The 14,826-nt window shown below is 38.3% G+C and overlaps 1 pseudogene; it reads left to right on the top strand.

Moving 5' to 3' along the window:
* Nucleotides 1-14,213, top strand: part of LOC122135029 — a 19,839-nt pseudogene extending 5,626 nt beyond the window's left edge.
* Nucleotides 14,214-14,826: the final 613 nt, after the last annotated feature.

The raw sequence follows: 14,826 nt of genomic DNA, 5'->3' as shown, positions 1-14,826 counted from the left end.
TTCGTTCAGTTATTGCTGGAAAGTTGTGAAAATGTTCTTCTTCTTTGGAGAACCTATAAAATAAGTTCTTCTACAGTCTTAACAATTAAGATACTTTATTTGCATCTATTCATTTTTTTTTAAATAAAAGGTTCCAAAACATTTTTCACAGTGATGCCATAGAAAGAACATTCGGTTTCCCCGAGAACTCAAAGAATATTTTAATAATCTAAAAGTTCCATGGATGTACTTCATGGAACCATCAACGCTCCAGTAAAGAACCTTTAATTTTTAAGAGTGTGTTTCCTCATGAAGGACCTTATAACGCACCCAACCGTTTAGTTGCCAAAGGTTCTTTATAGTTGAAAAGGTTCTTATATATATATATATATATATATATATATATATATATATATATATTTTTTTTTTTTTATATATATATATATAAACGTATATATTTTTTCTTTCCCCAAATGTTCTTTTCACACTTACTAAGGGGAAAAAATGGTTCTTTGGAAGAACTATTCACTGAAAGGTTCTTCGGAGAACCTAAACTGGACTTCTGCACTCTAAAAAAAAAAAAGCAAGGTCTTTATCAGCATGATGGTTATGAAGAAAACCTTGAAATCACTTAGAATCTTTCCTTGCCACAAAGTGATGTTTCGTGGAAAAAAAGATTCTTTAAAGAAAAAAGTCTTCCCCTGAAAGGTGCAAAGTGGATGAGGAACCCAAGTGGTTAATAGATAGTAACACTGTGAAAGCCCCCTTTGAAACTTATTTTTAAGAAGTGTAGCTATTTTTAATTAGCCATTGCAACTCTCCCCCTAAAAACTCCCTCCCCTCATTTGAAGTCATAGCTATACCAGAACATTTGGTGTTCGAACACAACTAAAAAGAACATCTATGTTTGAAAACCTCAGATTTGTAAAAACTAACTGTTGTTTTCTGGCAGAACTGAAGTCGAGGAGCTTGCTGGTTCTGGGACGGAGGAGCAGAGGGGAGGTACCCAGGCCCTACTGCTGGATGAGGACCGCCGGATGGCTGATAGTTGGAGGCCGAGACCACATTACATTTGCTAAACTCTGCACAGCTTCACCCAACCGGCCACGCAAGGTCAGTGGCTCACAAACTATACCACCATCTGACAGCGCCCTGATGTACATTTAGCGATCGCGAGGTATCAGGGTCACTAAAGTGAATGAAAACAGACCATGACTACAGTGTTTTACTGTTTCACATCGACGTCCTGTTACATCTGTAATGTTAGTTTTCTGGGCCTTCTTGAAGTTAGCAGGATATCTGTCTTTAAACCTGCCTCCACACACATACAGTAACATCTGTGGATTTGACACAGAGAAAAAAAATATATTGACTCATCCCTCAGTTCGATAACTGTAGTACCTGTAGTACACTTTACAATTTACTTACAAAATGTAAATTATATTATCGCACAGCTCTATATGTAAAGTTTCTCTGCCACAACAGACCATTTACTCACGTCAAAACAATATATTTATACTAAATAGCAAATTTCAACTGCTTGATTGATACACGGTCATCCACACCATGTTAAACTATATTTTATCACAAAGTTCGACACCTGCTAACATGTGATTATAAGGCATGAAGATTATTAAGATATTATGAACATTAACATTAAAATTTTCTGTAATGTGGTATTGTGAAAAGTGATATTCAAATAAAATGGACCTTTTAAAATATGGACTAGCTAAACATCGCAAAATCAATAAGTTTCGGCTTTATCACCGTTATTCGTGTGTAACGTTAGCATATTAGCTGAGATTGGTGTGGTACAAATGCTAAAGCAAAATGTTTGAGCAAACTTACATCCAAACATTCAACTCAACCAAAATTCAAGCTAGGTTTTCATTGTACTGTATATGCTACTGTAAAACACTTTTTGTTAAATTTTAACAAACTGAGTGACAAGATGTTGTAACTATTTTTTGTAAATTTTTTTGTTTTATGGGGAATCAACAGCATGGCAGTACTTCATAACATACAATAATCTGACGCAAGTTTAACATGAACTGCATGGAACACAAAATTTTAGGCTTAACAGACGTTACGTTTCACTTGTGAACCGGCTCAATGTGTGTGCTGAAAACCTTGCTACAGCGGTAGCGTTTGAATAGATTGTTTCTACCGTGTTTAGGGTCACTACTGCGGATTATTCGTACTGAGCTTATTAGCTAAAGATCGTTTGCCTTTTATAGCTAGCTTATACTAGCAACAAAGTTTTAAAATGAAGATATTGGAAAAGTGCCTTTATCGCCCCCTTTCCAGTATGGAGGTTTTATTTGCACAGGTGGTACGCAGGGATTGTGAGACTTCCCATTGATTGCGAAGGCATTCAGGTGTGCATTTGCATATTCTCGCCTTAATTCTCCACTCCATAATCAGAGCTAAATAAACATTACATTTGGTTTAAATATTAATTGAATTCTGTCTTTTATAAGTGAAATAAATATTCAAAAGATGGCATGTAAGAAATGTATGAGGTTCAAATGTCAAGATCATGGCACAGCCATACATGACGTGCTCTTCATAAGAACTCATGCCCGCCACAAGGTTCTCAATCTCCTAAGTATTAATTATGTACAGTGTGCTGGATTGCCAGATAATGATTAGGGTCAATTTCCAACATGGAAAATTAATCACAATTTGAGAGGCATTTAATGGGCGAGTAATGATGGTAAAAAGGCAAGGGGGGTTCTCTGAAACTAATCAACAGGGTTTTACAAGAACATTATGTGATGTACAAATTTTAAAAATGTAATAAATTAAAATGGGTTAGTATATGAACAAATGTAATCATATATATTTTTGTAAAGGTAATAAAACTACTTTTTATATATGAACTAATTTTTCCATGTTACTATATTTTTTTAAATATAATTAAAAATATATATTCTTAATAAATCTGTGTGTGTGGTGTGTGTGTGTGTGTGTACATATATATAACACATAAAACGACTCGTTGTGAATGTTTGCTAACTAACATTTTGCTTATTATGCATTTATTTTCTGTTCCCTTTAAAAAAAACCTGTGTCGTTTTTTGTTTGTAGATTCACTGGACAGCTGGACAGGAAACACACATGAACCACTGCACGTCTGCAGGAAAGAAATCTATTGGTAAGTGGGGCCAAAGAGAAAAAAAAAAAAATCTATGAGGAACCCATAGATGCTTTTTTAATGAATTTGTGCTCTCCAGGACAAAGATAAACAAAAATAATCTAAGCTGAAAATGAAAATCATAACTCAACTATAGCGCTTCCTATGGTGGGGATAGTTCAAGCTGGAAAGTCTTAAAGGAGTGCTACGTATAAGATTCTACATCAGTCCCCCTGCACTAAGCAGGGACACAAATCAAGTACATGCCATTACTGGTATGATTACAAATGCTTCATCATCCACATATTCCCACCATAACTCTTTAAAATCATTGTTCCTAATCAAATACCACAGGCCATTTTCTCAGATGGACTGTGCCCATTAAGTGAGACTCCTACAGCCCTTCAATAAATAAAACAAACATCTATGTATGTGGAAACCGCGCCATGCCACCACAGTGCCCCTCCATTGACCTGGGGACACAATCTTGAGGTACGCAAACCTTCTGTTTTTTGGACCAACAAACCAGTATGAAAAGGCAGTAGTAAAACACTTTTAAGCTTGTTATCTGGTGCAACATGAGGAGTTGCAGAGATGAATTGGACCCTACAGGAAACCACTGAGGAATTACTGACCGTTTAGAGCGGAAATCATAATGAGGGTAATGGCTTGCAAAGAAGAGTGACAGTCTCTGTTTTGGGACGCCAGAAGAAAGAACCCCCCTTCCGGATCCTTAACCAAGTGGAGAATCCGGGGAGAGAAAAGAAAAATGTCCATTCAGTCCAAAGAGAGCCCGTTGACCGCCCGCCTGGCAGGGTGAGTTTCCTCGATGCACACTGTCCTCAAAAAACAAGAAATCAGGCCCTAAGTGAAGACAAAAAATACTGAAAAAAACGTACAAAATAGTGTCATTTGTTAGGACGTACTCCCATATGAATCATGGATAATTGGATCCATAAAACTCACTGGCCAGATGTTAGTTCCATCGGAAAATTTGGAACGTCCCCCAGTAAAAAAGGTTTGTCACCCATATTTGTCTTTGTTGCCAGTTTCTGTGCTGTTACTGTGTGGTCAGGAAATAAAACCCAGCTGCAAAATGTATATTGTGATTATTATTATTATTTTTTTTAGTAAGCATGTATAGCTCAGAAGACCAAATGCATAAACCATATGCTACCTCATTAAAGGCTATTACTGCAACCGGAGACCTTTCTGACCATTTAATGATGCCCCTTGGAATAATCTAAATTTGCTTTTCACACAAGCTGCTGTAAAAACAGAGTATTTTGACAACGGATCTGGAGTCAGAGGCTAGAATCATGTAAAATGACGCTATATATGATGGAAAAATAATTTGTCATTTTAAGTCGTTCTGGATGTGATTTCATTAAACCGCGATTAATGCTCACCTTAGATGGGGACCTGTATGCCGGGACATCTGTAGACTTCATGGGAACAAACGCTGCCATTTTTCGCACATCTGTGCATAGCAGCAATCAAAACACTATATCCGCACTGAAGCTTACCAGGACCACGGCTAAACGGGTGAGAAATGAAATAAAAAGAAAGTTACTTGTTTTCTATTGTGTGTGCAAGGATAACATGGCCTTAGTTCCCAAACGGGCTAATATGGGTGCAGGAAAATATTTGTATTGCTAGAAAGTTTAATTGGTAAAAATAAACTTTCATATGTGTCATAGGATTAAAACACCAAATTATTGCTGATATCACAATTAAAACACTGTTTGGACCCAATTAAAACTAGGAAGCAAGAAGGATAACATACCTGGATACAGCTATCAGTTTAGATTATGGTGACCAAAACGTGCCATTTTTCCAGGACAACGTCCTGGCCAGGATTTCTATATTGCCTAAAATATCCACGTTTTGGCTTTGTTTGCACTGCGCAGACCAAATGTTGTATGACAAAATACCGTGAAAGCTCTATAGAGCAGACGGCTTCTTGTGTTTTGAATCGCTCTCCTGGTACTTTGATCGGTATGCTTCAAGTCGAACACCAATATGTACACGTATTTGCATCGCTTTGACCATTCGCTGTAGATACAACCTTCTCACTCACCACGATTGGTGCGATTCTGCACATGTCTGAATTTTATTGGTCAAAACGATCATGTACCTTCATTAAGTATGAAAAACAGTAAACCAAAGCCAAAACCTGGCAATGTTATGGCAATATAGACCATCCTGGCCAGGACCGTGTCTTGGGAAAATGGCACATGTTTGGTCTCCCTATCAATTAGCATCTTAGCTTGGCATACAGTCAACATAATCGTATGTTCGATTAGCATACCGCTACCAAAATCAATGCTAAGCTTTAGTTATAACTGCTTACAAAAGGATTAAACAAAAGTTTTTTGAATCATTCTATATTTTAACTCCTTGAAGCGAAAAGGGAAAAAGTCTGGCAAGGGCAAAAAACTGTGTCCACGTTTAAGGATGTATAATGTTAAAGGATGTTTAAGACAAAAATTACTGGTTTTTTAGAAAATTTGGGCAGTTGGTCCCCACATCAGAAGGTGGTTACATGGTCTGAAACATTTGGAAACCACTGTTTTGGGGGTTACCGGTGTGCCTCTAATTAATTGTTGTGACTTCCGCCAACCTCACTCTGATGCCAATTTCGTGTCACAGAGCCAGAGGTTTGTGGGAGCGTATTCTATCCCTGACGAACAAAGCTTGGGACGATGATGAAAGTCGACTTCTTCTTTAAAAGAGACCGCCGTGAGAGGTACCACCCAGCTGGACAATCGGATCTACAGTCCTGTGGCTCGTGTCCTGCAAGGTGAGCACCAAGTCCAGTGTTCGTAATGACAAAACAGTAAAAAAACCTGAAATAGATCCAAAAGAGACCTTATTGGGTATGAAGAATCAGGAGTCTTTTGTAGACAGTAAGGAATAGACATTCAAGCCTCAGTTATCATCTTGTTGCACAGTTAGTAGAAGCATTGTGTATCTACTAATGGATGAATGAGGGGTTTGTTTTCAGAGGAATTTAAACCACTAATCTAATTACAACTTTAGCAAAACCTAGTGTTTGGTCAGTTCAGGCTTTTCAGGTCAGAGCATTCTATAAATTGCTTTATAGATTGAAATTTATTTTCATAAAGGCTGGAATACAACACACAAACTTTTGCCAGAGATGTTTTTGCACAGATCAATTGTGCGTCTGGTGGATGAATGAGCCATGCCAAAAGTCTAGAAGCCAGAAGTTCAATTGCATATTTTGGACTAGTCCTGCGTTGACAGATTTAAAAGAAAATTGAAGAGTGTATGATGGGAAACCGGACCTCAGAAACTTCATGACTAAGATGCCATCAAGTGGGAAAGATAGCAGAAATACTCAATACTTTAAGTCAGTTTAGAACACAACATTGTTGTCAATGGTCCATGCTCTGCTTCTAGAGGAAACGATGCACAAATGTTTCGGCAGGAGTTTGTTGTGTTTGGAAGAATTTACAGTAAAAGTCTGGTTAGTGTGTTTTTCCTCTGTACCTATTTACAAAATCAACACAATGTAAGTGGTGCCTAGTGGTTTCATGTAAATTCTGTTCAGGATTTGAAAAGTTCCTGGAGTGTACAGCTTTACAAACATGTTCTTTGTGTTTCATTATGAATGACATAGGATGGAAAACCTAAGCTTAATCAAAGTCGCTGGAGCCCCTTCCTGAACAGCCAGTGGCTGGTGTGCTCAGTACCAGACCTGGAGGCATGGACACACACTTTGACGAGCTGGGTATGTTCACGCACCCTATGATTAGACTTTAAGTCAAAATGAACTCAAAAAAAACTCAAGATAGATTTTTTTTATTCAACAAATCTTGTTCCTTTCTGCTGATTTTTGTTATTTTTAGAGGACATATTCTCTCTTGGAGACAAAAGATTCACAGAATCCCAGCATCTATGGCGTCTTCTCCACTTCCAGGTAGGTTTATTACCTGAAAAGTCTGATTCAGGAGTCAATCTTGGGGTCACCACCCCATAATCCTCTCGTAACTGTTTAGAACCACATTCATTCAATGTTATATTTGTTTATTCTCAACTCTTGAATTATCATTGGACTGCCATCCAAATGAAACCAATTGGTCACACTCATCCCATTTATTTAACTAACTCTTCAGGTTCTTTAGACCTCCCTTGTTCATTCCAACAACTGAAATCTCGTTGATCTCAGGTAATCTTGTGAAACTAAAATCAGTATCAAAACTCACCTAAAATCAAAACAGTCTGGTCACAGGATGCTCTACCTCCCCACCCAATCCAATTTTGTAGAACAAATCCGTCTCAGTGCTCCCACCAAAGAAATGTGATAGGCTTTGAGGCACGAACGAAACGGGAGGGTGAAAGGTCACCAGCTTGAGGAACTCTGTTATTCTAACCTGGCCATCAGACTAATACATGTTCCTTTTCACAAGCTCTGTCTTCAGAGGTTCAGCTGTTTGCATCTTATTTCCATGGCCTCCATCCCGAGCTGCCTTCAATGGGCCATTTGCGCATAAGGATGAGCCAGATTATCGCTGGATGGAGTACAAGGGAGGATCCCCTATCCACGGCCAGGGACGGTAAGTTCAACAACAGGAATGAATTATGTTTGGTAGAGTAGAGAAGATGATTTGTCATGGTGGAGTTGCTTTCTTTTTGGCAACTTAAAGGACTTCAGACTGTTCAAAACTGTAATCTTGGTGTTGTGAGCAAGATTTGAGATCTTACGGTTGCGTTTCTGAGATTGCAGATAAGTTGGTTAAAGGTCACCAAATTGACCATGGTGCCAGTTACTCCATTAACTAGCTGAACTACCTCAAGGGGGTTGTAAAAATGTCAGCAGGCACTCTAGGAGGCCACCGCGACAGTGCGGTTTATGAAGTGGCTGGAGTGTGGACTCAGTGAGTTCACCGATAGGAAAATCAATTATCAGGGCTGTGAGGTCTGCTCCATTAGTTGCTGAAGTCATAACCACTGACTAACCTTAACTCTGAGGTGGCAGCTAAACCCTTTCAAATTCTGGGGTTTTACTCCAGTGACTAAGAATAGTGGTGTCCAGTACCTGTTCCTAGAGATCCAGTATCTTGCAAAGTTTGACTCCAAACCTAATTAACACAACCGGAATCCACCTAAAAAGTCTTCAGGATTCCGAGAAACTTCCAGGCAGGTGTGTTAAGGCTGGTGTGGAGCTAAACTCTGCAGGATGGTCTTGGCCCTCCAAGAAGAGGTTTTGGGAAACCCTTGGACTAGAAAGTGCAATTAAGATAATAAACATATTTTAGATTCATTTCACACATAGTAGTTGTAAAATGGATCTACTTGTGTTTATTTCATTTGGACACCATGCTCTTACCTTTTGCTGGGCATCATTTGAAGGTAACCATGTTTAGTGGTTTTACAATGTAAAAGCTGGTAAAACCTTGCCTTTGCACAGGAAAGTTTTAGTAAGCAAGTTTATCATACTAGATTGTGTGAACGTGTAACATTCCCTGCTTTGGGGGACCAAGACCCGCTGCTGAACCAAATTGTTCATGACAACAAGAAGATTCCTTCAAAATTTGCATTTCTCAATATGGATAAACAAGAATTATGATGTTCGCTGACACTATGATCTCGAACAGTGGCCCCAAAATACACATCTGCACAAATGTTTTTGACTATTTTTTACCTTAGTGGGACTGTTTAGCCAAAAACTCAGTCCCTACAGGGTTCCAAAATATAAGCTTACTAAAGCTCCTATATCCCTTCAGTGTCCGAGTGAAACCTATGACCCTTTGCACAAGTCCACCAACCCGAGATTTCCCAGACGATTGTTGTGAGCTTCATGAGGACCCATCAGCTGATGTGGGAGCCACGTGATGCCCATTCATAAGGCGTCCCGTCTTCACTCGGATCAACGCCCCCTACAGGCTGAAGAAGCTCGTGGGTGATAGGGTTGAGACTGCCGAGGACGGAGCAGTATGATGTCGTACATCTTGGCACAGGTATGTTGGAACGTGGGTCAACAAAAGATCTACTTGTTCACCGTGAATGGGATCTTTTATACTACATTAGTAAAAAAAGTGTTACTGGTTGGTGTTAGCATTTGACCTAAAATTGCAACTGCAAACATATGAAAATCTCCTACAATCAGCTCCTAGATCCAGTAAATGCTTTTTAAAGATGACCTCTGTTTCCCACGATGGTTCAGTGGTCCTGTTGCCTGGATTATTCTGACATTCCAAGGAGCCAATGTTTCTTTTCCTGTCTAAAATTTTGTTCCCCTGGACTGGTGGGTGTATGTGTGAACCACATTTAAGTGAATCATTTAGGGGCAAATAGATACTCTGTTCCGAACAAATATGCTCAACTGTGGTGTTCAGAGAGTCAGCTCACAATCTTACTGTGTACTGGACAAGAACAGGTGTAACAGCTGTCACCCTCAGTGTGCTGCAATTATCCACATGCCAAAAGCCATGCTCACTCACCATGGTAACTAAGTATGGGTGCATTATGTCATTTATTCAAAGATGGGTTTTTTTCATGGTTTAGGTTGAAGTTTGATGTGAATATCTATCAATCAGTCTGTCTGTCTGTCTGTCTAACCTTCTATCTGTCTGTCTATCTGTCTGTCTGTCTAAAGGCCCCGATATACTTTTTCGTTTTCGGTCTTCGTTTGGGGGCAAAAAGAAGTTAGAAAAGGCTGAGCGATGGTATACTGTTTTTCGAAACATTCTGACACCCCCGTGCTGCTGGAGACGGGGTGTTGATTAATGTAAACATGTGTCACGACATTCGCGAGTATGCCCTAAACACAACAACTATGAAATGATGAACTGTAGGCAATCTAGGTGTGAGACGGGCACCAATGGTCAGAATATTATATACAAAAGAATAATGATTAGCATCAGTTCAGAGACAAGTATCCTGTTTACAATACAAAAGAACCATTCTATTTCCGTAATTAGTCCTTTATGGGAAGTGTCAATGTCTCATAGTCTGAAAAATCAATACGCATGATGTGGAAAAAATATTGGAGTCAGTTTGTTACTTTATTTTATTAGTGTTCATTTATTTGGTTAAACTGGATAAAATTGTACACCCCTTTTTATATTTTATGTGGTGTCCATGATTTACTTTTGATAAAAACAAAGGTTTATTACTGGCTGTATGTCCATTTGGCATTTCATTTAGTGTATACCCTTTAAATTCGCTTATTGAAAGAAAAACCACAGCAGCAGCAGTATGGTGTAACATTTATTTGAAACACATGTAAGTGGTTTGCTACACTTATCTTTACTCTTTCTTTCATTCTTTTCATGACTTTGGAAAACTTGTCTCGGATGTTTCTCTGCGTCACTTTTTGCATAACTCCGGGTCGATTGTACAGGTGCGAATATATCTGTGCCAGCTCAGCCATTCAACACATTGTATTTATGTTGCTAGTGATAGGAGATGTTGTTCTCTTGTCCTGACCTCCGTTGAATGAGAAAAAAAATTGCACGTCAAAGAAGGTGGAGTTTCAGAACACACCCACATAACCGCCATGGACCAATGGAAGCTCAAATGTGTTTAGGAGCCAAACGATTTCAGTTGAAGTACTGTATATTGGGGCCTTAACATTCTGTCTGTCTGTCCGTCCGTCCGTCCGTCCGTCCGTCCGTCTAATATTCTATCTATCTATCTATCTATCTATCTATCTATCTATCTATCTATCTATCTATCTATCTATCTATCTATCTATCTATCTGTTGTTTTATATATCTATTGTTATGTCTATCATTCTAACTATCTTGTTTTTCAGTGTATCTATCTATCTGTCTGTCTATCTATCTATCTATCTATCTATCTGTCTGTCTATCTATCTATCTATCTATCTATCGTTCTATCATATATCATTCTATTATGTATCTGTCATTCTATTGTTCTATCATTCTATCTATCTGTCGTAATCATACATGGTTAATCTTCTGTATCTCACAGATGATGGCAGAGTATTAAAGGTGGTCTCTGTACCTAAAGAGAACTGGGAAACTGACGAAATCCTTCTAGAAGAGCTTAATGTCTTCAAGGTAATTTTTAAAATGATCTCAGTTTCTTCTCTCACTTGTTTATCGAGCCATCTGTTGGACCTCATGACCTCTGACCCTGGGCTCTATTGGTTGTTGTTTTCATGTCAAGCACTTCCCAAACAAAAATAACTCATGAAGAAGAAAACCGATTTCCCATGGCCTGTCTACTCAAGTGGAACAAACCCAGGAACAGGAGAGGCAGTGTGTACACCAAGAATACTGTGTTTAGTGAACAAAAAGAAGATCTCATTTATCCAAAACTTTAGACAGTGAGAATGTGTTGGTTTTGCTCTGGAGATGAAGGGAATGTAAGCCCACAGAAGTCAACAGGGTTCATTTGATATGCCTGGAGATGTTCTGTAGTACAACAAAGGAATTACAATAGATTTAGCATTTCTTAAAGAACATAAGAACATAAAGTAGTGTGCGTAGCTCATTTCAAGTCTTCTAAAGTTAGATAATAAGTTTGTGTGAGAAACAGATCAAATATTCACTCTAAGTACTGCTGCATCCCTCAAATCTCTACTCAAAATTAGTAGTACCATTTATGAATATCAAATATTTCAAGTGATTTAACTGCATCAAAAACATTGTGTATATTACAGAGCAGTCAATCAAACATATCAGGAGACATATAATAGAAGATATCGCCTGCCATTTGAAGAAAGAGACCTTTTAAGAGTCAAGGCTCATTTGCTACTGTATATGAAGGAGAAATGAACCAACAGCAGAAAGCTTTAAAACTTTCACAAGGGCCTGTTATGATAAGCTGCTCCTTTTCAGCGCCAACCCATGCTTGTCTTCTTCCTCTTTGTTCAAGAAATTAGCCATTTTATGTGTTGACATTTTTTCTTTCTTTTTTTCTATTTTGTAGACTAAAACCCCAATACTAAACATGGAGCTCTCCACCAAGAGGGTAAGTGGACATGTTTTAGTGGGTGGTCACTTGTTTTCACAACAATATGAGCTTCATTTTTTGCTTTGAAACCCATCGTAATGTCTTGCCCCATTGACTTCCTTTGTAAGTGTGTCACTGTAAATGCTAGATTTGCTAAAAGTTTATCATTAATTACCATTTGTATTAATTTATTAAAGGTTAGACTGTTTTATATCACATTTAGACATACATCATCATGTATTTTGGATTTTTCTTCACTAGCAAGTGCTCTTTGTAAGCAGTGGTGATGAAGGGTCCTCGTCCAGCTTCCTGGCAGAGGTGTGAGCTTTTGTTATGGGAAGCATGCGTAGACTGCTGTCTAGCTCTCGTGACCCATACTGCGCTTGGGACGGGTCCTCATGTACTAACACTTTCCCTAGCAACAAAAAGTTACTTCCCCTTTAGGTATTAAATTTAATACATTCTCATTGGTCGGAAATCCATATAATCATTTTAGCATTTTAGTGATTATTTTAAAGGAATGTTTCTGAAATTATATATATATATATATATATATATATATATATATATATATATATATATATATATACATGATAAACGTTACGTGTACTTGGCCCGATAGTAATAAAAAAGAAACTAACTCTAAACCAAATCCGAATCCTAAACACATAGTAAATACAATTTACATTACATTAATGGTACGTAAATGTATAATTATAACGTAAACAAGGTCACCATAAATATCAACAATGGTACAGTTTATTACACTTTAAGAATATTTTGTAAATAAAGATTTTTGGAGTATGTTTTACAAGAAAATACTATTTCACGCTTTGTACTTCAGAATTTCATTTTTAATTTCAATGTTACTTGTTTCTTTGTAATTATTTGTGAAATGTACTAGCAATTTCTGAGTGAAAATTGTTTCTACACCATTTTTTTTTGGTAGAAGTGATTTCAGTCTTAAATGTATACATTTTATTGAGTTTTCTTAACAAACGGTAAAGAAATTGTACGCTTGGTTAGAGTGAATTTGTATTAATTTTATTTGGAGAATTTATTAGTCTAAATGGCTTGAATTACTAATACTGAAAACCACCAGGAAACCTGTCAAATAATGGATCTGAGGGTCAGTAACATCCTCTTGTGGTCCACAGGGGCGTGCCCGGAGAACAGGATGTGAGGTATGGAGACCCCTGGAGCCAGTGTCAGGGACATGAGAGATGGTAATAAATCACTTTTTTGTTCACGTCACCACTTTCCACCTTCAGGTTGTGGATGATATTGGCCAGTCCTGAAGAAAAATGCACACACTACTCCCTCTAGTGCACACAAATGGATACTAACACATGCTAAGATGTGTGTGCACCAGTTTAATCTGAAATCAAAACTGATCTTGTTTACATTCTTAATACAAGTTTTTGGTTTTGCTGTTAAAGAAGTAATAGAACACGTTCCAAATAAATAAAAAATAAACTTTTCGGAAGCTATAAGTGTCCTTTCATCTCTGCAGGTTCAGAGAATGCTGAACTGAAGACAGTTTACGCTGTGGAGACAAACTCAACCTTCCTGGAATGTATCCCACTATCACCACAAGCCACGATCAAGTGGATAATTCAGCCAAACCACAGCCAAACCAGCAAAGAGGTCTGTCCACATCCTGTTTAGAAGACTTAACCTAAAAACCATAAAATAAGTGGATGTATACTTAACTCATCCTCTTCTATTGTAACACAAACCCCTTTCTATCTCTCAGTTGGTTCCAGGTGAAGAAAACCTCATCCATATGCAACGTGGGCTCCTCCTCCAGCACTTATCATCCGCTAATGCCGGCCTGTATCTCTGCGTAGCCTACGAACACACGTTCTCTCGCGCCGCTCTAGCCCGCTACGAGGTCCACGTCATCCCCCCAAGAACCACATGTCAAGAGCACAGAACACCCATCCTGGAAATTACGCTGCCTTGCCCTCGCGGAGCTACAAGGAACTCCATCTAATAGGAGTTAGCGATCTAACATCTGATGAGTACTGTGAACATCTTTGGTACCGCGAGAAACAACGACAGAAAAAAACTGCGCACAAAATAAAGTTGAAGCAGGTGGCTGAAAAATCGTAAAGCGAGAGTTAGGCTACAAAATCCACCCCATTGACCCTCTAGACAGAGATGAAATCCACAGACTTAAGGACTGTGTGACTTCATCTGGACAATTATCATCTTGTTTGTAGCTTAATGGCTAAAGCTAGATCCCGACTAGCTGCAATCAGCAAACCAGCTACTGTTAACACCACAACAAAGGGCTACAGACCATAAGAACTGTATTATTCTTCTATTATTCTCCTCTCTTAAGTTTTATTTTGTATTAGGCTTGTGCTAGTGTTAGCATGTGTCTTTAACCCAGTATAAAAGACTGTAACTGTGCAAGTGAGATTAACCTTTGTGCAGTCTGGCATCCACATTTCGCATACATTTAATGTAATATCTTCAAACTGTTTCTATAGTTTGTGAAACTTCTTGAAAGACAAGCACCTATGCTAAATGTAGGTATGCTTGGTAAGCTAATATTGAAATGCACTGTTCTGAGTGAAAATGCAGTGCAAGGATGAACTGACTTCTCTTGCTTTCACTAGGCATGTAGATTAAATAGTCCCCTCGAGCTGTATATCCATTGTATTGCTATTATATTTGGACTCCTGACACAATCATATTTAAGCTTCACATTTGAAGTTTTTGACAACAGCACGTGCCTCCAGGTTCAGAGGAAG

Source organism: Cyprinus carpio, chromosome A22 (genome assembly GCF_018340385.1).
Source record: "Cyprinus carpio isolate SPL01 chromosome A22, ASM1834038v1, whole genome shotgun sequence".
NCBI lineage: Eukaryota > Metazoa > Chordata > Actinopteri > Cypriniformes > Cyprinidae > Cyprinus > Cyprinus carpio.
Note: the sequence above shows the minus strand (reverse complement) of the source record. Positions and strands in the feature narration are given on the sequence as shown.